At 38.0% G+C, this 23,054-nt stretch overlaps 1 protein-coding gene, 1 long non-coding RNA gene and 1 pseudogene across 2 annotated transcripts in view; 2 read left to right on the top strand and 1 right to left on the bottom strand.

The window, feature by feature from the left end:
- The window catches only part of LOC103440923 (CMP-sialic acid transporter 2-like), a 53,094-nt gene that overhangs the window by 25,452 nt on the left and 4,588 nt on the right, over window positions 1-23,054 (top strand). The window lies entirely within an intron of this gene.
- LOC103440924 (uncharacterized) lies at window positions 12,216-13,317 on the bottom strand. The gene is made up of 2 exons (XR_011581403.1): window positions 12,742-13,317; window positions 12,216-12,532 (listed from the first exon to the last, which is right to left on the bottom strand). It is a non-coding gene; the product is annotated as an uncharacterized lncRNA (long non-coding RNA).
- LOC139196610 (probable galacturonosyltransferase-like 10) lies at window positions 16,891-17,753 on the top strand (annotated as a pseudogene).

A 23,054-nucleotide genomic window follows, 5' to 3' on the forward strand; every position in this document is an offset into this window, starting at 1 on the left:
CTTGCTTTTTGTGTACAAAATGACAAGTGGCATTTGATGTCACATCCCGGCCCAGGCCCCCACCACATCCCGTGCTCGACTCCACTGTAGCACGATATTGTCCGCTTTGGCCCTCGACCACGCCCTCACGGTTTTGTTTATGGTAACTCAATCGAGAACTTCCAAGTGGGTCACCCATCATGGGATTGCTTTCGCGCGCTACTCGCTTAACTTCGGAGTTCCAACGGAACCCGAAGCCAGTGAGCTCCCAAAAAGCCTCGTGCTAGGTAGAGATGAGAATATACATATAAGGCTTACATGATTCACTCCCCTAGACAATGTGGGATGTAACATTTGATAAAGTGAAAAAAGTTCAAATGCAAAAGTATGATGTATTTTTACTCACTACCCTCTCAAATGGTAATAATGATCATACATATTGTCACTAGATGAGTTTAAATTTTAAAATTTGTATATCTACTACACGAATTTTGAAACTTAAACTCATCAAACGATGATAAATATGGTGGTGAATATCAATATCACTTAAGGAGTGCAAAAATATTCTCTTAGTGCAAAGGTTGCTAGCACTCCCCTACTCCAATTTAAAGTCTTGGACCTCTAAAAGTTAGGTGAGTTTAAGAGGTGACACCCAAGGCCATTGATATTGTATGTGCAACTTTGTGTAATACACGTCAAAATTGCACACAGTTACAATCACAACAAGAGCCCTCAGCTTATTTGATATAACGGAATCTAACAACTTTTGTTATAATGTGTAACTTAGATGTGCGTTTTTGACGTGCATTGATAAAAACACAAATGTACTAATTAGGAATGAGCATGGCCCGTTTTGTTTGATTCAACTGAAATTGAAATAAAACTAAAGAATATAAACAACGTAACAGCCCGTCTATAAAAAAAAAAGATGATTTTATAATTTTAATACGTGAGTTTACAAAAATGCCCTAGAGGCGAAGGTTTTGACTTTCATTGACCAATGTGTTGTGAGACGTACTAAATATTCTTTTAGCATATTCCTGAAGTACTCGACGATATGAATGAGTAAGCGTAAGCAGAAATGAATTTGGAATTACGAACCAAAAGTATTTTGAAGAAATAACTATTCTATTTATATTATATTAATGTATGCTAAATTAGGAGGACATGTGTGTGTGTGTGACGGAAAGGGGGAAGAAAAAGAAAAGGAATAGGGGAGAAGAAGAAATGAGGAGAAAGGAAGGGCTGTTACCCAATCAGGAAGATAAGAGAAGTGAGGGACCAACCAGGGAAGATAGCAAGGAGGAGAAATGAGGGAGAAAAGAAAAAGGGGAAACCGGGTTTCCCTCAACCCGTGACCCGACCCGGTGGATTCTCCCATCTCCGGCCACCTTCGACGACAAGGTTAGTGTCAAAATGACCCTTACCACGAGGTCAACCGATCCCTCTTCCATTTTCATGTGAAAATTGGGTGGAAATGGGTGAATTTTGGGTAAAACCGTGCAAAAATGGGCGCACGGGTTGGGTTTCATTCTGCCATGATTTGAAGCTACCTCCTCCAATTACCATCACAAATAGACTCCCATCAGCCTCAGGAACAAAGCCCAAACACATGTGGAGGCGTTGGAGTGAGCATGGAGGTCGAATCGAAGCACACCTCTTTAGGGTTTCTGACGGATTTATGTAAAATTGAAGCTCTTATCGGCCAAATTGACCTTGGTCACAGGCGCCGATCGCTCAGGACGCCTCAATGGTTGTGCTATGAAGTTGTAGCACGGACTCCAGGTGAGTGGATCTTTTCCTTTATATCGTGTATATATATATATATATATATATGATTGATAATTCCACAAACGTTATTATGTTGATTTATGTATATTACCCACTTGTAATTATTATGAATACCTTGAAGCACAGTGTGAACGACGAATTGCTTGATCCCTATTTAGGGTACGTAGGACATGGATCAAGCTATTCGTAGTTCCCATTGTGCTTCAAGGTATTCATAATAATTAAAAGTGGGTAATATACATAAATCAACTTAATAACGTTTGTGGAATTATCAATCATATGTATATATATACGATAGAAAGGAAAAGATCCACTCACCTGGAGTCTGTGCTACAACTTCATAGCACAACCATCAAGGCGTCCTGAGCGATTGGCGCCTGTGACCAAGGTCAATTTGGCCGATAAGAGCTTCAATTTTACATAAATCCGTTAGAAACCCTAAAGAGGTGTGCTTCAATTCGACCTCCATGCTCACTCCAACGCCTCCACAAGTGTTTGGGCTTTGTTCCTAAGGTTGATGGGAGTCTATTTGTGGTGGTAATTGGAGGAGGTAACTTCAAATCATGGCGGAATGAAACCCAACCCGTGCGCCCCTTTTTGCACGGTTTTACCCAAAATTCACCCATTTCCACCCAATTTTCACATGAAAATGGAAGAGGGATCGGTTGACCTCGTGGTAAGGGTCATTTTGACACTAACCTTGTCGTCCAAGGTGGCCGAAGATGGGAGAATCCACCGGGTCGGGTCACGGGTTGAGGGAAACCCGGTTTCCCCTTTTTCTTTTCTCCCTCCTTTCTCCTCCTTGCTCTCTTTCCTGGTTGGTCCCTCACTTCTCTTATCTTCCTGATTGGGCAGCAATCCTTCCTTTCTCCTCCTTTCTTCTTCTCCCACATTCCTTTTCTTTTTCTTCCCCCTTTCCGTCAGACACACACACACACACATGTCCTCCTAATTTAGCATACATTAATATAATATAAATAGAATAGTTATTTCTTCAAAATACTTTTGGTTCGTAATTCCAAATTCACTTCTGCTTGCGCTTACTCATTCATATTGTCGAGTACTTCAGGAATATGCTAAAAGAATATTTAGTACGTCTCACAACACGTTGGTCAATGAAAGTCAAAACCTTCGCCTCTAGGGCATTTTTGTAAACTCATGTATTAAAATAATAAAATCATCTTTTTTTTAGAGACGGGCTGTTACGTTGTTTATATTCTTTAGTTTTATTTCAATTTCAGTTGAATCAAACAAAACGGGCCATGCTCATTCCTAATTAGTACATTTGTGTTTTTATCAATGCACGTTAAAAACGCACATCTAAGTTACACATTATAACAAAAGTTGTTAGATTCCGTTATATCAAATAAGCTGAGGGCTCTTGTTGTGATTGTAACTGTGTGCAATTTTGACGTGTATTACACAAAGTTGCACATACGATATTGATGGCCTTGGGTGTCACCTCTTAAACTCACCTAACTTTTAGAGGTCCAAGACTTTAAATTGGAGTAGGGGAGTGCTAGCAACCTTTGCACTAAGAGAATATTTTTGCACTCCTTAAGTGATATTGATATTCACCACCATATTTATCATCGTTTGATGAGTTTAAGTTTCAAAATTCGTGTAGTAGATATACAAATTTTAAAATTTAAACTCATCTAGTGACAATATGTATGATCATTGTTACCATTTGATAGGGTAGTGAGTAAAAATACATCATACTTTTGCATTTGAACTTCACTTTATCAAATGTTACATCCCACATTGTCTAGGGGAGTGGATCATGTAAGCCTTATATGTATATTCTCATCTCTACCTAGCACGAGGCTTTTTGGGAGCTCACTGGCTTCGGGTTCCGTTGGAACTCCGAAGTTAAGCGAGTAGCGCGCGAAAGCAATCCCATGATGGGTGACCCACTGGGAAGTTCTCGATTGAGTTCCCATAAACAAAACCGTGAGGGCGTGGTCGGGGCCCAAAGCGGACAATATCGTGCTACGGTGGAGTCGAGCACGAGATGTGGTGGGGGCCTAGGCCGGGATGTGACATCAAATGCCACTTGTCATTTTGTACACAAAAAGCAAGACTTCAATGATTTTATCATTTGTTAAAAAAATGACACCTCACGTCTGGTAAAGGGAAAGGACAAGGATTGTCTGCCCTCCCACTTCATGTGCCCTTCTGTTTGTGTGGTCACGGTTAAGTCACGTCAACATTTTATATTACTATTCATTTTTGTCTTATTATCTCTATAAAAAAACAATATAAAATGTTGACGTGACTTAACCGTGACCACACAAAACAGGAGGGCACAAGAGGGCATACAATCCTTGTCCAAAGGAAAAAGGGCCAAATTTAAAGATTAATATTGTGTGAAAAATATGAGGTGACAGATAATGTACGAGAGTTCAACTTTTAGGAGAGTGTCTTTAGCATTTTTCAGAGGAAATACATAACCTAATACGACATCGTTTTGCTGAAGGCCAGTCTAAGTAATTATCGCCATTTGGTTCACTGCCTGCCAAAAGATTCAAAAGAATATTTCGTCATCTTAGTTCGTGCAACCAAGAACACCAAGGCCACAAACTGCGTCTTTGTCCTTTCTCACCTCATTCCCGCGGCTGAGGATAAAAGCAGAGAGACGGACGGCCATCACAATCCACCCCATATTTACGAAAAAACCAACTCACATGACATTAGCTTTAAACAGCATAATCCCCTACACCACAGCTTTAAGCCTAAGCACTTCTCTGCCCTCTCCCAAAATGCCCTCCAGCCCCTAATTCCAACAACCTCACAACCGCTGCCAGAGCGGTCCGATTGTCCAGAGCACAGCCTCTTCCTCCTCCAACACCGCCGTCTTAGATGGTAAGCTGGAGCTCTAGGAGGAGGACCACAACAATGGCTTGATTTATGTATATTACCCACTTGTAATTATTATGAATACCTTGAAGCACAATATGAACTACGAATGGCTTGATCCCTGTTTAGGGTACGTAGGCAGTCTAACGAGACATTAGATGCAGCCATACAATAAACAATACTAAATAATTGAGACGATAGCCTTGTTTAGGGAATCGAGTAGTGCGAAGGAAATTGGTAGAAAATATGAGATTCAACCTTAGGATTTGGTAATTAAATGTTGGTCATAAATCAAGGTTAAAGAATCAAGAAATTTAATTAAGGAAATGTAAATAATCATAGTTAATTTAACTAATGGCTAATTGATCTTATCACTGATGATTACTCTCGAAAATAAATAGTTTGGGAGTAGGCCGTTACAGCTTATGCATTTTTATGCCATATATATATATATATATATGTGTATATAATTGAAAATGATATGACATGGTTGAGTATTAGATTGCATCATGGTATATCCATATGTATATTACCTGCACATAATTATTGTGAACGCTCTGAAGTGCGAAGGTGAACGTAGGACAACCAAATAAGTTCAGGTGAGTTTATGGTATTAGTTGAAATGATGGAGTTATGACATGACTACATGTAAGTTTTAGGCAACTCCAACCTTGTCGTACAGGTTGCAATAATAGGCAACTTTGAGACTGTCGTACAGGTTGCCCATGAGTTGTATATGTTACAATAGATGCAGTTAGAGCTCATAAACATGCACCCCAGTGTTAGTGCTCCCGCCCGTGGCCAGGGCATATCTTTCACGTGATGTTCACCTCCCGCACCTTACGCTAACCTTGGATCCGAGGTAGGTGCACAATCCTATCGTACAGACCACTATAGGTGGTTCTGACTTGTAGGTGACCCGCGATTATTCTCACAGTCTTCACGTGATCGTAGCACTTGAGCGTACTTATTTACACCCAGTCCTGTCGTACAGACCATTATAGGTGGTTCCGACTCACGTGCAAGGATATGTGATGAGCTATGGGTTCAGCTGTACAGGCCATAAGAGGTGGATCCGGCTGACATATTACTAGCATTGATTGATGAGATATGGATAAGTCGTACATGTCACTATAGATGACTCCGACTTATGTGCTAGCATTGATTGATGAGATATGAGTATAGTCGTACAAGTCACTAGAGGTGACTCCGACTTATGTGCTAGCATTGATTGATGAGATATGAGTATAGTCGTACATGTCACTAGAGGTGACTCCGACTTATATGTTAGCATTGATTGATGAGATATGAGTACATTCGTACAGGTCACTAGAGGTGACTCCGACGTGCGTGCTAGTATGGGTTATTAAACACATGATTATTCATATGCTGATAAGATGTTATGTCGTGTTATAGTTTTGGATTTACTGTTAGTATACATTTGATTTCATACTTATACGTAGTATCATTTTCTGTAAACTATACAAATTATACGGCGAGGGGTTACTACCTTTGATAATTGAATTGATTTTGGAAATCTTTGTGTTGCTCACTCACACTTTCTATTTTGTACCCCTCCAGGTTCTAGTAGAAAAGTTTCGTATTGACGAGGACTTGTGGCACTCCCCAGTTCAAGTGGCTCTTTTCGATGGTATAATTAATATCTTCCTTCGCTGTACTTTACTTATGCTCTGTATCACGCATGAAATGAGTCCATACCTGCTCACTGCGCACTCATGTAAATAGGCACTTTTAAGTTTAAATTTATTCACATTTCACACATCATCACACTTTATGACTTCGTCACCTTCCAGGTGTCGACTAGCACAGCTCAATTCGGAGTCCTAGTGGACATTCTAGGTCAGTGACACACCCTGATCTAGATCGAGGCATGCTGGCCGTCACGTGAGCGTGACGTAACCATGTGCACAGCGTGGAAGCAATAATATAAGGAATTACGAATGAATAAAAGTCAAACATCCAGAATGACTAGATAAGTTAAGGTGCAAGAACGGAATTAAGTGTGAATACACAACAGAGCACAATTAGCCTAAGTGCAGTCAAACATAAAAGTACTAATTAAACAACACCCAAATGTGGTCCTACATGAGTGATGGTCTGTCAGAACTTCGGATGAATCCTAGTGAGCCACCAACAAACGTTACCTAATACATGGAGGGGTGCAAAACAAAAAGCGTGAGTGGGCAAAAACAAAGCTTTTAAAAAATCATCTTGTTATCAAAGCTCTAACCCCTCGCTATAAAACCTGTATAATTTCCCAGAAAAATAGTATACATACGTATATATCTCAAAATCATGCTCAATGTATCCAAATCCACATATATGTTTGCCATGCATGTGCCATTCCAATATCACAATATAACCACTGTAAGCCAGGTGATGCAATTCAATATAAATCATCTGACAGTCGGAGTCACCTAATGTGGTCTACACAGCGGAATTTAGAGCTCATCTCAATCATATCTCAATCTCAACACATATTACATCATGTATATACGTTACATATCTCATCACATATTTCATCATGTATACACATATCTGCACACAAGTCGAACCCACTTATAGTGGTCTATACGATAGGACTAGGTGTAAATAATACGCTCTAGTGCTACGATCACGTGAAGACTGTGCAATAAATCGCGGGTCACCTACGAGTTGAACCCACTCAAAGTGGTCTATACGACAGGACTGTACACCTAACTTGGATCCAAGATGAGCGTGTGGTGCGGGAGGTGAACATCACGTGAAAGACTGTGCCCCTAACTCTGGGCGGGAGCACTAACACCGGGGTGCAGATTAATGAGTTCAATATACATCACAACATCATCACCATCTATCTCATAACCATTATCAGCATAATAAACTCACATGTAGCTTACCTGGGCCTCCGCAGCACCATGCAACAATATGCATAATTATGCTAATGCATATACAAAAATATGATGCATATATGACATGGCATTTAAATCACATTTCCTTTAAATGTGTTTTCTGGGAAAAGCGTCAAGTGTGTGTGTATATATATATATATATATATATATATATATATATACTGAAAACAAAAGCCCACTCACTGATATGTAGCCGGGTCGTAACCCTCGCGCCTAGCCTGGCTACGCTCGTCCTCCGGATAGGTCTCGCCTATATGAGAAATAGCTATAAAAACGTTATTTTAAAGCACATAAACAAAACTAGGTAATAACTTCTCATACATTGCTCAATTTTGGTATTTGAATATACCACCGCGATCTACTCAACCTCACAAACATCCTAAAATTTTTAGAATAATTTTCTGACCTCACGCGCCGCCACGTGCCAGGCACATTAACAGCGTCAGTTAATGCTGTCAGGAATATTCCGTCAAAACTAACAGATTCCGTTAAAACTAACCTGACGCCGTTAAGAATATTTCGTTGACTTTAACATAATATTCTTCCTCCTTCTCCGACGAACCTCCGGTCACCGCTGCGTCGCCGGAAAACTAGGAAATCGAAAAACCTTATTTTCTCACTCGTTTCTTCACCATTTTCTATGAAATTTGCACCAATGGAAAGCTGGAGATGCGTAGAACAACGTTATACCTGTTTGAAGCCTCAAAATCCACAGAATCATGCCGGGAAAAGCTTCGAAATCCGGTCAAAATTTAAAACTTGTCAATCTCCACTTTCCGACGTCCAAATCCTTCCAACGAAGTACTCCGAGCTTCGTAAGGACCTCCTAAAGCTTCCTATGGTCTTGAAATCCCCAAAAACACAACATTTTACGATTGCATGAATAGTGACATAAATCGGATTAGGGTTTTCACGAGTTTTTGAATGAGTTCTTACCTAAAAATGGTACCATTCAACTCGTATGAACCTCAGGAACACAATGGTGATCTTAAAATCTTCGATCTACAAGGTTTGAGAGAGTGAGTTTGAGAGAGAGAGAGACACGGGAGAGAAGAGAGAGAAAGGGTAATTTGTGTGTGTGTGGTCCTAGTTTGGTTTCCAACCAACAAAACTTAGTCCTTTTTAGTTCCCTTAGTTCTAAGACTTAGGAAAATAACAATTAAATCCAACTTAAATATAAGTCACACACAACACATCTCAACATCCAAGGGTATTTTAGTAATTTCACAACAACGATACAAATATTTCTCGGGACGAGCTATCACAGTCGGGGTGTGTCAAACAATGTATGCGAGTATTAAAAATAAGACACCTATTAAAAAAAATTCAAAAATAAATATCAACCCAAATAAGTTTGGATAAAGTTTAATTAGTCGAGTTCATATAACATAAGTAATAAGTATGGGTGAAGCTTAATTCAACATCCCTAACGTGGAAAACAATAGCTCCTCGTGACACATCAAGGACCACAGCTTGATGTGTCCTTATAACAAATAAGTAGAAACTTAAAAAAAAAATTATGACATATGCGTTTTTAAGGTATAATTAATAAGAAGCGTTTTATTGTAAAAAATTATTCTTCTAAAATTTGTTACAAATATTACATGCTCTTTACTTGTCTTGTAACTCCACGGTGTATGCAAGTATATCTCGTATTTAAGGTCTAATTCAACACTATCCTAACAACTAAGTTAATTTTGATTATGGTTAGTTGAGGAAGTTTTCTAATATTGGTTAATGCTTACCATGCACGTCTTATAAATTTATATATATCAAGTCCGTCCTGGGATTAAACAATAATAAAATATAGTAAAAGGGTTAAAGGAAGAAAAGATTAATGATTAATTAGCATTTAGCACTTGGCAGCTCAGCCATTACCAATTGACCCTCCAGTCCAGTCCAATAATTGTAAACTATTTAGTCGGTGCGATCATGGGATCCATGTGCTAATCCATGATTTGGTCAAAACTCAAAATACTAAAACTCATAACTAATTTGTTGGGTTTATATCCGTCTTGAAATTTATTCAAACCATCAAAATGATTCTTAAAGTTGAAAATCAATCAATGTAGTTTTTGAAAATTGGTATTACAAATTAAGTCATTCCATCATAATTATGTTAACAATTATCTTATATGTTGATATGACACATAAATAAGACCCACATGATGTAAAAGTTTTTGTTACAAAATGATTTCTGAAATTGACCTATACGATCAAAATGGTGTGGGTCAATTTATACTAATAACTAATTAGTATTTTGGCTGAGATTCAGTTTCATTTGTCTCGTATTTGTAATGGTGTTGCTCATCGTTTGACTAAGGGCTGGTTTGGTATTGCTGTGCTTTGAAAAAAAGCTGCTGTGAGAATAAGCGGCTGTGCTGTGAGAATAAGCGACTGCGAAATAAATCAGCAGAGTGTCTGGTAAACATTTGTAAAAGTGCTTTTGGAAAAAAAAGCAGTCATTAAAGGAGCATTGTAACTTCGTGTGATTTGAAAAAAAAGCCAGTTTTCCAAAGCTGCAAATAACAGCTTCAGCTTTTTCTTTTGATTTCAGCTTATTTTCACAGCAGCTTTCAAAATAAGCCATTTTTTTTCAGTTTACCAAACACCTAAAACTCTCATAGCTTTTTTTCATGGGTGCTTTTTTTTTTAAGCACCTCACTCCCAAACCACCCCTAACTTCTTCCCTTTAATTGTTCATGACTTAGTTTGGTTTGAGAATCCTCTCGATTTTATCCAGGATGTTTTCTTCCGAGACTCCTCTTATAGAGTTTGAGTTTTTCAAAGGAAAAATTAGTATCCGGTCCCTAGTTTTTACTGTTCATTGACTAACACCTTATTAGTTCTTAAATTTTGATTCAAGTCCCTAGCATTAATGTGATAATGAATTTACATGTTTATTATTATATAATTTTTTTAATATAAAAATTAGTAATTAATTTAGGGTTTAATACTCACACCTCTATTAAACTTCTAATTAATTTTCAATTCAAACATTTCCAAAATAATAAAAAATTAAATTAAATTAAGTTTGTACCTATTAGTTTTTTTTTATATATAAAAAGATTCTCAATTTTTTAATCTTAAATGTACCCATTCATATATTTTTTCAATTTTTTAATCTTAAATGTACCCATTCTCAAATATATCAATTTGTTATATGTAAAATGTACCCTTTTTTAATATAAAATCCATTCAAATTTTTTAATCCATGTTTAAACTTATATGGGTACATTCTTTTTCGTTGATTTGAGAATGTATCCATACATATATGTGTATTTATACACACACACAATATAATAGAGAGAATAATTTATATTTTATTATTTTTAATCCCATAATTATGAGTTTTATTTAAAATCTCATTAATATAAACAATTACAAATTTCAATTTTTAATTTTTAATTAAAAAAATATAGTAACTTACCTTATTACATTAATATCAGGGACCTCAATCAAAAACTAAAAACTAACAAGGTTTCAATCAAAGAATATTGATAGCTAGGAACCGCATTCAAAATGTCCCGTTTTTCAAATAAATCCATCGTTCATCTTTGAAAAATTAGTGCTTTCATTTCATACCCTTTTTTAATGTGTGTTTTTTTTTTTGGGACGTCGACGAACCGTTTGTTATTTTTTTATTGGAAAAGAATGAGAAACTAAATATATACACCGACACTTTTCTACTTGGCTCCGGTGAAAGGGGATATCTGGTCCCTATATTTCATGCATATGACACTATAAAGTCCTCCTACTATTCTTACTTCTTCAAAAAATCCAAAGGAATTTAATTCTTACAAAACATGCAAACCCCACCATGCAAAGTTAGATACGAATTCCAGGAGACTGTAACAAGATAAGCCTTCATGCGGTAATCTTTGTCTGTAGAAGTTTGGTCATCGTCTGTACTTTTGCATTAATACTGAATTTTGCATGCTTCTCCTCCGTTCAGTATTAAAACCAACCTGCATTATTACATATCAGTTCTTTCAAAATGCATTGATAAATTGTTGGTACATTCTCTCGACGGCAATCACGCTGACGCGTTATCAATGATATTTCGACATTTGGCTCTTTGATAAAGAACGTACATCTCTTTCATAACCTAACCGTCCATGGACAATGGTATTAGACACTTTCGTTTCGACTACATCACCGACGCTCCATCCCTCCCTGGCCATATTGCTTTGTTTTTCGTATTGATTCTGACCAGTTACCAAAGCAACAAAAAAGAGAATCTTAAGAACATGGTCCATTGGTAAAAGAGACGAAAACGAGTCGTGAACTTAAAACGTTCTTTATTTCAACCTCTACAAATGCAGAAACATCCGTAATATGAGTGGCTATACGTTGGTGTTCGAATTTATTTTAAAAATATTGTATGTGTAGAGATTCTCTTTTTTTTTTTTTTTTTGGAAAGAAAAAAGGAGGAGCAAACTTCAGTTCAAAGGCATGCATCCCACGTCTTAGATCTACCAATATTGGAATTGACTTTGCATCACATAAAAATCCCAAGTTTCTTAATACACAAGATTAAGAGTTAATGAGCCACTTAGTACTAGTGGTATTCTTCTTTTCTTAAAGTAAATAATATCGTTTGTTAAAAAAAATATTAAGAGCTAATGAGGATTGAATTAAGCAAAATCTCAAGGAAGAAGAAATAAGAGCTAATTTATAAATAAATATTCCATTTACTAGCAATTAACTAGCACATAAATTAACACTTGATACAAATATTAAAAGAGAATCTGCAAAAATAATTGCTTTGTAATTAAAAAAAAATAATAATAACATGATAGATATTTAGTATTTACTAATCAATAAAATGCTCCCTAATTTTATGATGATAAGCAGCAACCTCTGCAATCTCCATTGTTGGATAAAATCTCAGTACCACCACCACCCCTGCCTTGCCCACCACTCCTTCAACTTTCCACAAATTGCAGAGAAACCCCTCAGACCACCGTTAATTTTTCAACCCCACCCCTCTGTAGCAACAATCCCACATGACACAAAAATAAGAACATCAAAAAACAACAAACATAGTCTAATTACATTGGTACACTGATATTCATGTTTGGAACAATAACAAGGAGTACTTTTGATGATCTGGTATCGAATTTTCGGACCGTGGAATCTCTTATTAATTCTATAAAGGCCCCAACTTTCTTGATTATTTTCAAAAAGCAGCACTTACCCATCAAATCTCAGCCGTAAACTTTCTTGGTTTTGGTCCTGCTATCATCAAAATTGTACCTGTAAGTTTGCGGCAGGCTACCGACATCAGATCCCATGAGTTTCTTGAGCTCCGACCGGACTTTGTAGAACACATGCCTCCAGCTTCCTCTGTTGTCGGATCCGAGCACTTTGGTTTCTTCCTCGTTCATCTCCAGATCCTGGGCAAAAATGGGTTTTCTGGACATGATCCATGCCCAGCTCTGGACCCACCATTTTCTTATGGATCCTCCGGCGTACTCTCCCATGGCGGAAACCGACTTCGACCGGCTTAGTGCCCATGAAGTTGCAGGGGAGGAGATGGGCTGGAGCTTGAGGGACAGAGACGACAGCCGTCTGCGCAGCCCCGGCTGCTCTGTTAATTGCTCCTGAGAAACTGGAAGTGAATGATTTGCGGGCATTTTCTCTGAATTCGAGCTCTGAGAAAATGGAGAAAAACAGAGGAGAACAGAGGAGGATGAGGAAATGTGGTTCGTGGGGGGTTTTGTTTTTTGTGTTTTTGAGGAGGTGGGGTGTTTTTGTGAAATGTAGCGTTAACAGCTCCATCACAGGCTGTTCTTATTCTTGATGTGTGGGGCCACGTGGGGGTGGTGGGGTCCATGGAGCTTTTGTTAAATTTCAAAATTTTCTCTCTGCGTTTTACAGCATTTTCTTTCTCCTCCTGTGATGGGGGACATGACATCTCGCCGGACAGGGTGTCTGGAGAATTTGTAAGGGAATTCTTTCCGATCCTTTTTATCAAATTTATCAGAGGATCTGAACTTTTAAAATTTGATCAAACAGTAAAGTTATTATAACTTTTAAAATGAGCTTCTGTTTGAAATCTTTGGATTAAATTTCAATGGTTCAGATTTTCGAACTTGATGAATTTGGTGGAAGGGATTCGGAAGGATCCCTTATTGGAGAATTTATCAGAAATTGGGTTTAAGTCCAAAATAATCATCTTAAATTGGCTAATGATGAGGATAATTTTTAATTTAGCTGGAGTTTATCATGTTGTCTTCTTTAAATTAGACTTGTTGCAAATATAGCGAGTATTTGTTTACAGCTTGTCAAGAATTAGAGAGAAATGATTAGGAATAGAATATAAATACAAGTATTTGTATCTTTTTATCACATTGTTACAGTAAGAATCCAATGTACAGTCTACTTGCCTCACACATTATATGTTGTGTAATGTCAATCTCACTTCTAGTTTCTTCAACTTTGGTTCCATTTATTGATATTTCGATTATTTAGAATGTAGAATCATCGTTTATAATTTAGAGTTTTAGTCACAGATTAGTTAATCGCTCAAATTTTTGGCATTTGATACTTATGACTAATCTAAATCCTAGAAGCTTTAAAATTGAGTATCAGTGAGATTTTTGGACGCATTGATTGTTAACAAAGAACGAATGTTATGTGAAGAGAATCTCTTATTATACATACTATATAAACATGTACATAAGTTTTTCTACTTATCTTGAACTTCACATAATTCACTCAGATTATAAGATGTATACAATAAGTCTAACGTGCATTATAAATTAAGTGAACATATTACCATATTACCATATTGTCATGTCACATGTTTAAGAAAAAATTGTGTTGGGCCACCCAGATCAGTTATTTGTAAAACTCTCACAAAAGGTTAGGATCTTCGTGTTTTAGTCCAAACCTACCTTACGCTAATCATACCTATTGTGATAGTTACTTAATCAGACAGTTTTACTGAAGTTTCTGTCTACACTTTCTTATACCATAGCTAAGCAATCTATCTTTTTCAATTTCTTGTTTTGCGGTTTTAAGTCAAATTTCTTGTTGCTTTAGGGTTTAAAAAAGATGGGTCGTTGCTTACTCAATCATTGTGATCAGGATGCAGTCATCATTGTAAATATCATAATCCATATCGACATCTTAAGTTACTACAAACTACAAAAAATGTAACCCAATTTGTTGGCATGAAATGATTGGTTGACATAAAAAAAACAAACAGAAAAAAAAAGAATAAAAAAAAAGAATAAAACGATAACTTGGGAGTAAGAGTAGGAAAAGGCAGAATATTTTAGCAAATTATCACTTTGATCCCTGAAACATTGGCTGGAGGTATCTAAGTGCATGCATGTTTGTAGTATATAGGAGGAGGAGGAGAATAGATTTTCAGCATGAAGAACACGGTTTAGTGTATCAAGTATCATAATATAAATTGATAGATATTTAAAATAAAAATATCTAACCACGTATATTATGAGATTTGGTGTTCAAGCCGTATTCCAAGGAAAAAAAAAATTCGAGGAGGAAGCCAGAGTGTGAATGCAGGGACCAGCTTTTGAGTTGTCGGTTGTAAAGTATGGATCTGCTGCTTACAAATTACGTGAGTCATTCTCCCATTAATCCCTGTTATGTTGTTTAATTACTAACTTAAACATGTTTATTAATAAGTATTAACATGCGTCAGATTAACACGAACACTATATAGAAGCACGACCATGGTTGACATTGTGATTTACAAACGATTGCCCGTATTCGATGTTCACATCTAAATACAGTTGACAATTTGTGTTAATGTGCTTCGTAGTTGAGATGTCGACTCATTTATAATCGTGTCATGTTTAAATTAGTTCTTTTGTAATCGTGTCGTTTTTAAATTTAATCTTTGTGTCAAGTAAATGAAAACTTGATGTTAACTTTCTTTCCTTTAGTTCTTAATCCGACCTTGTATTTATAATTAAAGTTCACATAATCATATGTACTTATTTACAATGAGAATGTTATGTACAAGTATCTCAAGTCAATCACCCGTTGTTATGTATTTAAAGATTTTCAAATAACAATATATAATTAACCTGATATACTGCTACAATGACATTCTCTAACATGAAAGTCAATTGAAAATTTCAATACGTATCCAAGATTCAAAAAATAATGGGAGTGACAAATTGAAAAGGATACAAAACACGTGTTTTGTGCCTATTTTGGTTGCTTGATAAGTGACAAGTAAATTTCAATAAACATCAACACATTATTATGCAATTTAAAAGAGCTGAAAACTATGTGAAAATTAAACAATGAGCTACAAGTTTTCTTCTTCCTCCCTAATTTCTACTGTATCTCTCAAGTCTCTCACCTCTCTCTTTCTGGTCCCAAAACAAAATCTTAAAGTTCACACCGGTTTTGATTCATTGCTATTTTCTAATGAACATGTAATTTGACATTTAGTAGAGTATACTAAAATAAATGGGACTTTTAAAGGGGATGCCATTGACCATTCGGCTCTTATTTTCGTCATACAATGTTGCATAATGATTGAAACCATTTATCTTTTAGAAAATTGACAGTTCAAATCATTATACATCGTTTCTCACTTTTAGATGCACAAAGTATTACCCACTACACTCAGCATTCAAAAACAGAAAAATACAAAAGCTTTCATTCAACACCATGAACCTCTTGTTGTAGGTACATAGTTAAAGAAAGAAAAAGTCAGTCGTGATATGCCGAAGGAGCCATGGCCTGCCATCTTAATGATATGCCGAGGGAGCCATGGCCTGCCATCTTGAGATACTAGGATGGCATCGGATCAAGTCGAGGTCGAGTAATCGAGGACTCGTTGAATGTTGTGTGTATTGATCGAATCAATTAGGCGTGTTTAGGATTGATTTGGATATCATAAATAAATAGAGTGAACGAAAGTTGAACAAAAAAGAAGAAGATAATGCTTGCTTCCCTCACTGGAGGAATGCACATATTGCATATTGCACCATTCTCAAATACTGTATCTTCATCATATAACTCTGGGTAAAATACAAAAAATTACCTCAACTATTGATGTCACGACACTTTCATACCTCATATTACAGACCTCCGTCAGTTTTTCTGTTAATTTTTTTGTTAAATACTGACTTGACTTAAGATGGGCTCCATTTCTTAGTCCAACTGGATTAAAAATTAATTAAATATATTTTTAATAATTAAATATTAAAAATTTAAAAATAAAATTATTTTTTTATATTAAATTGTGGGATCCACCTCTCTCTCTCCTCTCTCTCTTTTCCCTCTATCTGGGCAACCCTTCCCTTCCATCCCCCAGCCTATCCCTTCCCGTCTTCCCTAAACCCAAACACCCCAAACCCAGATCCTTCCCTCCCATCCCCCAACCTTCCCCCTCCCCTGCTGCTTCGACCTCCATCGCCACTCTCCCTTTGACCTCCCCCACCACACTTCCTTCAGCTGCCCTGTTCTTCTGGGCTCCAACGACAGAGCAGGGAAGGAGGTTTGCGATCCCTCCCTCATCCACGCCGATTCCGAGTACTTGCGCGGCACCATCGCCGCCGTACACTCTGTTTTCAAGCACGCTTCCTGCCCGGAAAACACATTCTTCCACTTTGTCGCCTCCGACTCCAGCGCCGTCGATTCCCACCACCTCTCTCGCATTCTGAAATCGACCTTTCCGTTGATTAATTTCCGAGTCTATGTGTTCAGAGAGAGCTTGGTGAGTCATATGATTTCGTCTTCGATTCGACGAGCTCTCGAGAACCCATTGAACTACGCGAGAAGCTACTTAGCTGATTTGCTCGACCCCTGCGTCGAACGCGTGATTTATCTCGACTCCGACATCGTTGTTGTCGACGATATCCAGAAGTTATGGGAGATTACCTTATCCGGGTCGAGAGTGATCGGAGCTCTGGAGTACTGCCACACGAATTTCACCAAGTATTTCTCCGACGAATTCTGGAAAGATTCCGAGCTCTCCAAGGTGTTCGACCGAAAACGCCCGTGGTATTTCAACACCGGCGTGATGGTGATCGATTTGGATTCAGAACGAGAAGAGGATTTACGAACTGGGTTCTCTTCCTCCGTTTCTGTTGGTGTTCGGCGGCGACGTGGAGGCGATTCACCATATCCTAATAATTTGGGATATGGGTTTTGGATTTCTGATGATTTTGATTGATGGGTATCCAGAAATTTTTTAATTTAATTCGATTTCAGAAATGGGTTTTTGGTGTCGATTGGTTTTGGATGATGGGTGGGAAGGGTTGCCCAGAGGGAGAGAAAAGAGAGAGGCGAGAAAGAGAGAGGAGAGAGAGAGGATGGTGGAGGAAGGTTGGGGGGGATGGGTGGGAAGGGTTTCTGGGATTTTGGGGATGGGTCGAAGGGAGTGTGGCAGGGGAGGTCGAAGGGAGAGTGGCGAGGGAGGGGGAAGGTTGGGGGGATGGGAGGGAAGGATCTGGGTTTGGGGTGTTTGGGTTTAAGGAAGACGGGAAAGGGTAGGTTGGGAGGATGGGAGGGAAGGGTTGCCCAGACAGAGAGAAAAGAGAGAGAGGCGAGAGAGAGAGAGGTGGATCCCACCATTTAATATAAAAAAATATTTTTTTTAATTTTTTAATATTTAATTATTAAAAATATATTTAATTAATTTTTAATCCAGTTGGACTAAGAAGTGGAGCCCATCTTAAGCCACGTCAGTATTTAACAGAAAAATTGACGGATATCTGACATTGACACAAATTCGTAAGATAAGGTATGACATTGTCAATTTTAAAAGATGAGGTATGAAAATGTCGTGACACCAATAGTTGAAGTAATTTTTTGTACTTTACCATATAACTCTATAATCAAAACCGTTCCATCTATTAATCTTCGTTTGAAGATTATTCTTAAAAGTTTCATTGGAATTAGGGATCATTTAGTAATTCAAATTTATAGAACAAATCGACAATGTGAATACCAAGTAATATATTTATGATGAGTCGTTCATTTATTTAATGCATTTGGATGAATAAACTGACACGCCTCGACCTTAATATCCCAAATACTAGGATGGGCACGTGCTGGCCGACACCTGAGGATGACGAAGCCATTTTAACATGCATTCAAGTGGTATTAGTAAATGAAAGTAAATAAAATATGCAAATATAAAAGAAATACGCAAATGCAGAAGCGTGTTCAGAGCTTACAAATAATCAAGAATAATATGAAAGAATTACAATAAAAAATGTACAAATAAAGGAATGAGTCATACACTAAGGAGACTCGAAGATACCTATGCGAAAGTACCCTAACATCAGGATCATACGCCTCGATTCTAAATCCTGAAGGGAGTGCAAAACAAAAGGTGAGTAGACCAAAGTTTATAATAATAATACTACTAATAAGAAAACCATTTTCTTTCTGAACATACTAACTCCCTATTTTGAAAACGCATATAGTACTACATAGTAGGCTTTCTGAAAACTCTAGCATGCCAAGAAAAACATTCATAAATCGTGTACATGTGAAACAATGCTCAATAATGGTAATATAGTCGCCTGAAGGTAAATTCGTAAAACATCCATAAATCACATCAATGATGTACACAATTAGGAGTATCATAGTCGCCCAGAGGCATAACCATCACTTGAAGGTGAAGCTGTACGACACTAAGTTACGTCAGTGAAGAAATGTGGTAGTAGGGGTGGGCGCGGTGTGGTTCAGTGTGGTTTCGAGTGAAACCGCAACCTAAACTTTTTGCGGTGTGGTTTTGAAGCTAAAACCGAAATGAAACCAAACCGTTTGGTTCGGTTCGGTGCGGTTTCAAACCGTTTCGGTTCATTTTTTGAGAAAAAAATGTACAATTTAAAATATACACCTATTTACGCATAAGACTGTCTTATTTTCCTCATATATTAATTAATGAACCTGCAGCAACATCTGGTATTGAAACTGTCTGGTATTGAAATCGGGACAGAACTACCCCACGCAGCTTGTCGTTTAGAATTCTTAGCTAACATATCAAAACTCATGTCATAAGAAAACAGATTTGGGTATACGTTGGTCTTGCAATGAGCAGTCTTCTTTTTTTGGGCATAAATTGCTTACTTGTTTGGTTTTGGTGTACTCATACTTCACGCCAAGAATCAAAACCCTTCCAATGTCATCCTGAGGACTTTCGAACATGATCTTTTCAAAGTAACCCAACTCTGTCACATTTTTGTTGCTCCAAATATCCAATTCCATGCTACTTGTCTTTCCGATTGTCCATACTGCAGGAAACCTTAAGGTAATTCTTGTTGAACAATCACCAACACGAGTATAGTTCCAAGAACCTGCTGCATCCAAGAATCAACACGCAACACAAGACAATTGATTTTTCTCTGCATTTCATGAGCCTTGTCCAATCAAACTTGTATTGGATCGAATGACCTTCGATACCAGACGCTGCTGTTGTCTACAAATTCCACCAGAAATCTCAACCTGAATATATGGCGCGGTTTCGGTTTCGGTGTGGTTTTGAAAACCCAAAACCGAAACCAAACCGTTTTCTTTGCCGCAGTTCAGTTTCGAAACCGCAAAACCAAACCGTTTGTTGCGGTCCGATTCGATTCGTGTTTCGATTTCGATTTTCGGTTCCAAGTGCCCACTCCTATGTGGTAGGTCCATCATCCGAAGGTGAAGCTGTACGACTCTGAGTTACGCCAGAGAAGAAACATATACATAACATAACACACCGACACTAGTTGTGGTTAGTGAAGCTGTACGACTCTGAGTTACGCCAGAGAAGAAACATATACATAACATAACACACCGACACTAGTTGTGGTTAGTGAAGCTGTCCGACACTAGTTTCACTAGTGAAGCTGGGAGTATGTCATAAATATCCTCAACTGTGCCTTATGGTCATAGACATCTATATACTCGTATTGTGTGTATGTGTTGTATGATAACCCACTAGATAAGCATAGAAAACGTATCTCAAAATCTCATATCAAATCACCAGAGCTCAAATGCTCAAAGCATCAATTCATAAACCATAGATAAATCATATTCGTAAATCCGTAATATATCATACGCGTAAATCCAATAATTCATAACGTTTCATAAAACATAATTCAATAAATCATAAATAATGCATAAAAATAAAATCATGAAATCATACTTTTTATCAATGCAAGCCTAATATTAAAAAAAAATGCAATTTGAGAAAAGGTCCACTCACAAATACTCGAACTAGGAAGGACGAGGTCACTTCCAACTGACGCACCTAACCACAAATAGAGACCAATTAATAAAACCCTACTAAAATGATCGAATTTGGAAAATGGACAGCGGTTCCGGATTCAGCACGTACCTAAGGAGAGACCTCAGGTTCCCTCATGTGGCGCCACAGGGCGGCGGCCTGGGTGGCCACGCGCCGAGATGGGCTGCCGGAAAAGTAGTCGGTGCCGTCGTGGTCGCCACCGTGGACGATGGAGTAGAGTACCTCCGGTCGAGCAGAGTATCGCCGGTGGAGGCACATGTGCTCCACGTGCCGAGCACTGTAGCCCATGTGTAGCCTCACGCACCCACAAGTACAAGTGTACTCGCCTTCCTCGCGAAGCTTGAGGTTGGCTGGTTTCTGGGCAACATTCTAGAACTCCGTTCGAGCTCATTTCTCCACTAAATTCGATGTTCTACCTATGGAAATGAAGCTAGGAATGAGGAGAATAAACTGTACCAAAAAGAGGCTGAGAAGTGGCCAGAGTTGACCGAAAAACTCCTACAAAAATAGGTTCATTTGTCGGAAAACTGGGGAAGGTTTTTCCCTTAGGATTCTGTGTCTATAAGTCATGAAATCAAACCAAAAACGTCCTAATCTCACTCATAAATACAATCTAGAAAGATCTAAGTAGTTTTCAAGACTTACCTTAGGAGAAAAATGGGGAGAAATCGTCGAAATCCGTCGAGGAGGAAATGTGAACAGTGGCAGCCATAGTTCACCGTGGGGGGGGCGATGTCAGCTTTTGGGTTTGACATGGAAGGGGTCTAGTAATAGTGGTGTCATTATTGTTTGTGTGTGTATGTCCATGCCTCAGAGAGGAGAGGATGTGAGAGTGCAGAGGCGAGATGGAGAGATAAGAAGAGAGAGAGAGTTCTAGAGGGAGAGAGAAACATCACCCGACGAGAGAAATGAAAGAAATGAGATGGAAAAAGATAGAGAGAGAGAGAGAGAGAGAGAGGAAGAGAGAACCGAGGAACCAAAAAAAGAAAGGGGTGGGTCCCACAAGATCACCAACCAAGGGAAGAAAAGACGAAATGCAAAAGTATCCAGTAGACTCAAAATTACCAAAATACCCATAACTCATTGGATTCCATAAAATCCACGTTTTAGCACCAAATTCAATTCCGCTTGCGCCTACGCATTCGTAGCGACGAGTACTACAAAGATATGGCAAGGAAACGAATCTCACATGACACGATAAGATGGTCAACAAAAGTCAAAGTGTTCACCTCGGAGGGCATTTTCGTAAATTCACACATTAAAAATTATGTAAACCATAAAATTGGGGACATGTTATTAGATAAACGATCTTTGATTCAAATGATTTTTTATATTCAAATGGAGATTTATGAATTCAACGGTTCTGATTATAAATTTTTATTTTTATTTTTTCTAATACATCGATATTTTTACACTAAGGGAATGGGGAGTTTGGCTAAGCCACATAATGAGCGACCTAATTTTGTAACGAATTCGTCATCCACGAGATTCAAATCTATGACCTCTCACTTCCAAGTGAAGAGAAATACCACTAAATCGTAGTAGTGAGTGACATAAAGTTAATATGATAGAAATACATTATGCGGGAATAATGGAATATGTGCATTCTCCTATGTGGGGAACAAGTATTATCCTAAAAAAAGAAATGCTTGGAGACTCTCTCAAAATGGGACTCTCCGCCACCTTATATTTTTTGACACAATATTTTATAAGGAAAACTAATAAACAGGGCTTCAAAATTTTGAGTTTTAACAAAAAACCACCCACTAACTTTATTTAATGATAAGAATAAGAGAAAAGTAGATGCCACTTTTGAAACCATGTGCTGCATTGAGCCCATTTTTTAGCGGGGATCACAGTAGCTTGTTACGTACAATCCCTGCATTGAAAAGTATATGCAAATCTCGTATGGCCCCATAAGCATCTAAGGATGTTCCATACAGTTTCTACACCCGTTCTTGGAGGACTTTGAATTCTTAACATACCCGTTCCTCGGAGCCATTGGGAGGTTGCCCAGCTAGTTCTTGATGGCATACTTTTATTTGCATATCTGGGAGTTATGAGGAGAAAGGAATGGCTTCATTTCTTCAAATTTCATGTGTTGATGGGCATGACGCTTTCGTGTGAGTTTCTAGTGAATCTTGTTGGGGTTTCTTGCGATTGCAGTACTTAGTGGATGAACCTGCGGCCGATAAGTTGAAGAAAATCTGCTTCGCTTAGCTCGCCTGTCAAGTGTTCGATGTAATGCTCGAAAGATCACGAAGATATCCAGGCTG

The sequence above is a fragment of the Malus domestica genome, chromosome 05 (assembly GCF_042453785.1).
Source record: "Malus domestica chromosome 05, GDT2T_hap1".
NCBI classification, from domain to species: Eukaryota; Viridiplantae; Streptophyta; class Magnoliopsida; order Rosales; family Rosaceae; genus Malus; species Malus domestica.